The sequence below is a fragment of the Sardina pilchardus genome, chromosome 22 (genome assembly GCF_963854185.1).
Source record: "Sardina pilchardus chromosome 22, fSarPil1.1, whole genome shotgun sequence".
NCBI classification, from domain to species: Eukaryota; Metazoa; Chordata; class Actinopteri; order Clupeiformes; family Clupeidae; genus Sardina; species Sardina pilchardus.
The window spans coordinates 1044591-1049590 of NC_085015.1; the positions used below are offsets into that span (position 1 = coordinate 1044591).

The 5000-nt window shown below is 41.4% G+C and overlaps 1 protein-coding gene across 1 annotated transcript in view; it reads right to left on the reverse strand.

Moving 5' to 3' along the window:
* proza (protein Z, vitamin K-dependent plasma glycoprotein a) overlaps positions 1-5000 on the reverse strand; it is a 17797-nt gene that overhangs the window by 6505 nt on the left and 6292 nt on the right. The gene's annotated exons all lie outside the window — the stretch shown is intronic.

Below are 5000 nucleotides of genomic sequence, written 5' to 3' on the forward strand. Positions count from 1 at the left end.
GCTGTGTCTAGCACAAATCGATGAACCATGTACTCTTTGCAGGATTGAGAGCCACATATCCTCAGCAATGTTTTCACCCAGATCAAATTCCCAATCGGCCTTTAAAGAAGGAAGCATAGAGTGGCGCTCCTGTGTAAACTTATTATATATTATTGAAATTATGCCCCTAAATGATGCATTGTGTTCTATAAGCCCCTCAAATGGGTTGCATGGAGGTAGTGTTGGAAACACTGGTAGTGTTTTACGCAAAAAGTCTCTGACCTGAAGGTAACGGAAGAAGTTACTTTTGGGGAGGTTAAATTGTTTACAGAGCTGGTCAAATGAGGAAAAAACACCATCAGAGTAGAGGTCATAGAAAGATTCAATACCTGACTTCCGCCAATTGAGAAATGATGTGTCTAATAAGGAAGGTGTAAAAGCATGATTAGAGTGGATAGGAGCCTTTAAAGAGAGACATGTCCATCCAAAATGGCGACGCATCTGAGACCAGATCCTTAAAGTTGATCTCACAATCTTATTTTTAGTAAAGGCTGTTGGGGATTCAGAGGTGGAGGAATAGACCATGGCCGACAAAGAGGAGGGTAAACAAGATAAAGACTCTAAAATATACCATGATGGAGCATCAGCACCGGGATCCTCATACAGCCAATGTACAATTGGGCGTATATTAGAAGCCCAGTAGTAGGCAAGAAAATCTGGGGCTGCCATGCCACCAAGATGTTTAGGACGGAGTAAAGTACTTCTAGCTATGCGGGGAGCTTTGTTATCCCATACAAAAGATGAGATGACAGAATTAAGTTTGTGAAAGAATGATTTGGGAATGAATACAGGTATGCATTGAAATAGATATGTGAATTTGGGGAGAATGTTCATTCGGATGGAATTAATACGGCCTGCAACAGAGAGAGGAAGGGACCCCCAATGCTTAAGGTTGAGTTCAGTCTGTTTGAAAAGAGGTGAGAAATTAGCAGAAAAAAGATTGGAAAATTTATCCACAACACTGACACCTAGATATGTAAATGAATTTGAAACCTTGAAAGGCAGAGAGCTAGATGAGTATCGACGGGCTGCCTCATTGATTGGAAACAGTTCACTCTTCTGTAAATTGAGTTTATACCCTGAGAGATTATGAAATGTATCTAAAATGCAAAGCACATGTGGGAGAGATTGGGCCGGGTCTGAGATGTATAAAAGTAAATCATCTGCATATAATGAAACTTTTTGCTCCTGACCTTCTCTCATGATACCTTTCACAAGTAGAGTGTGTCTCAGAGCAAGTGATAATGGCTCAATGGCTAAGGCAAAGAGCAAGGGTGATAATGGACAACCCTGTCTTGTGCCACGGCCTATCTGAAAATATTCGGAGAATGTGTTATTAGTACGAACTGAAGAGAGTGGAGAAGTGTATAGTAATTTAACCCAGGAAATAAATGTCTGACCAAAACCAAATTTTTCAAGAGTGTAAAAAAGATAACTCCATTCCACCCTATCAAAAGCCTTTTCCGCATCTAAGGATACTAGAAGTTCTGGAATAGGGGAATCAGATGGGTGGTATATGATGTTGAATAAACGCCTCACATTAAAAAAAGAAAATCTGTTTCTGATGAAACCTGTTTGATCAGCTGATATGATGTCGGGTAGAACTTTTTCAAGGCGACGGGCAAGTACTTTAGCTAAGATCTTTTCGTCAACATTAAGTAATGAGATTGGGCGATAGGAACCACAGCAGAGAGGGTCCTTATTCTTCTTCAGGATTAGAGAAATTTGGGCAGATCGTAAGGTTTTGGGTAGGATGCCTGAAGCAAAAGACTCTGAGAACATGTTAATAAGTAGAGGAATAATCTTTGCAGAAAATCTTTTAAAAAACTCAATTGGGAATCCGTCAGGCCCAGGACTTTTACCACTCTGCATAGCCATAATGGCCTCCCCCACTTCCGCTGCAGTAATTGGTCTTTCAAGATTTTCAGCTATATCCTCTGAAAGTTCTGGTATGGGAAGGCCAGAAAAAAAATTAGACAGATCATCAGTGGTAGGTTGCTGTTCTGAAGTGTAGAGTGATATATAGAAATTCCTGAAAGCATTATTAATTTCTTGGGGATCCCTAGTAAGGCCACTACTTGTGTTAATTTCTGCAATAACCCGAGAAGCAGCTGACTGACGAAGCTGGTGTGCTAAGAGACGGCTAGGCTTATCGCCATATTCATAATATTTGTGCCTGGATTTCAAAATCATTTCTTCTGCATGAGTTGTACTGAGATTTTCAAATTCTGTTTTGAGGAGGAGTTTCTCCTTGTACAAAGCAGGAGAAGGAGACTGAATGTATTGGTTCTCTAAATTCTGAATGCGATGCATGAGACTGGTGACAGTAAAAGATCGCAGCTGCTTATCGTATGCTACCCGGGATATTAGTTGGCCTCTCATGTAGGCTTTAAATGCTTCCCATAATATGCTATGGTTTGTCTCACCAGTTGCATTTGTGTCAATGAAAAAATCAATTTGTTGTGATATATACTCAACAAAATTACAGTCAGAAAGGAGAGATGTATTAAATCTCCAAGGTGGGCGAGATGTTGATTTGTGAGTGAATTTAACGTCCATTAAGAGGGGAGAATGATCTGAGATAAGTCTAGCATGATAGCTACAACCTTGAACAAATGGAAGTAACTTATTGTCAACAAGAAAATAGTCTATACGTGTATATGTGTGATGAACAGGGGAAAAAAATGAATAACCCTGAACATTGGGGTTCAGGCGTCTCCATATGTCTGCCAGACCGTAATTATGAAGGTGTGTATTTATAACTTTTGCAGATTTTGACATTGCATATTTCTTTCTGGTAGAGGTATCAAGAGACTGAAGGCAACAATTGAAATCTCCAGCTATAATTACAAAATGAGAGTCAACATTCGGCAGGGAGGAGAAAAACTTAATAAAAAACTGTTCATCATCATGGTTGGGGGCGTAAACATTTGCCAGTATCAGTGGAGTCTCATATAATGTCCCTGTAACAATGACATAGCGCCCATTTCGGTCAGCTACGACATTGGATGAAACAAAAGGTACTGAATGATGAATTAAGATAGCAACACCTCTGGCTCTACTATTAAATAATGAATTAAATGACTGAGAAACCCATCTCCTACGTATTTTAGCATGGTCAGAGGTGTTCAAATGTGTCTCTTGGAGAAATGCAATTTGAGCCCCTAAATTATCCAAATGAGAAAGAACCTTATTGAGTTTTGTGGGCTTTCCCAAGCCTCTCACATTCCAGCTAACAAAAGTAATAGGCCTACTTGCTACAACTCTAACTGAGCTATTAGCCATATTTTAAACATAAAGAAAGTGTAACAGTGGTACAGTTAGGTGAGAAACAGCATTGCAGTGTAACATAAGCCCAGACAGACATAACATAAAAAACACATAGCCCCACCCCACTTGTACACCTCCCCGAACTCGGTGTAATCATCCCCATAACAAAGATAAACATTAGGTTGATCAGTTATACCAGGAGCCTAGAATAGCCTACCAGCAAAAAAAACAAACAAACTGAGGCAAATATCTGGCAAATTAAACAGATATATAATATATATACTGTATATATATTTTTTAAAAACTATAAGAACCCTCATTTTCCTTTAAGTAAGACTTGGAATTGAGAAATGTTATCAAGTATAGCCAACAAAGTGACCGAAAATTCAACTGAGCTTAACAGCAAAAACCAACGCCAGCGCTCAATCAATTCAGAGATAAATTTGTTACCGTCCAAATACAAGTTCAATCGTCAGCAGCCGCCTCCTCCGGCTCTTCACGTAGTTCAGCAACGGGAAGCTTTGAGACCACATAGTTCATCGCCAGCTTAGGGTCGCTGAATACTTGCTCCTTTTCCCCAGGTAGAGTGACACGAAACTTCGCTGGCAGACGAAATCCAAAACGAGCCCCCTTGACATCACGCAGCCGTTTCCTCACGTCCCCGAAAGCAGCCCTCCTCTTGGCCTCAGCTGCGGTCAGGTCAGGGAAGACGTAAATTGGTCGGCCGTTGAAGGAGAGAGACTCCAGTTGACGTGCCTGGCGCAGAATGAGTTCGCGGGCCTGAAAGTAGTGTACTCTGATGACAAAAGGTCTCGGAGGTTGGCCGTGCTTTGGTTTGGCTTGCAAAGTTCTGTGAGCCCTGTCGAGTAAGGGTTTCTCGCTCAATTTAAGCACATCCTGCAGCACACGAGAGACAAATTCAGTGGGTGACACCCCTTCTTGGTCCTCTGCAATGCCCACCAGCCTAATATTATTCCTCCGGGACCTACTCTCCAGATCTTCGCACTTAAATTGTAGATCCTTAACTTGGCTTTGGAGCATAGTTACCGTGTTCTCGAGGGCAGACATAGAGTCGCTGGTAGTGGTTGCTGACGTCTCCAGATCTTTCAGACGGCCCTCTTGCTCCTCAACAGTTTTTTGCAAGGTGGTAACAGAGGAAGTCAGTTCCTCTCTGACAGCAGCTATGTCAGCCTGCACCTCACCAACGGCCAGTTCTATTTTGGTGCAAATATCAACTTTTAGAGAGTTCAGCGCCTTAGTTAGCATACTAGCTGTTAGCTGACCACCGTCGGTGCAGTCAGTTTCCTCCAGTGAGCTAGCGCTAGCACCACGAACCGTTTTGTTGGACGATGATTTGGAAGTCGGCGGCTTCATATTTCGCTCTCTAAATTGGCCACTACAAGCTCAAGTACTTTATAACTAAAATTATGTCGATGTCTGAGGGTTAAACTCGAAATTATCTGTTTTACATCGAAATTATGAAACTTGCCTCTCAGAGCCTACGAGAAGACAACCTACATCACTCATGCGCAACAGCGCCCCCCTCTAAATTCTAATTATATTCGAATATTTAATGGTCAATTTTGACTGATTAATATTTACTATTTTTCTATCTACTCACACTGTAAAAACGGGCTTAGCCTATGCCACTCCCACTATGACATCGTAGTTGACTTGTTTTACGTGATAGC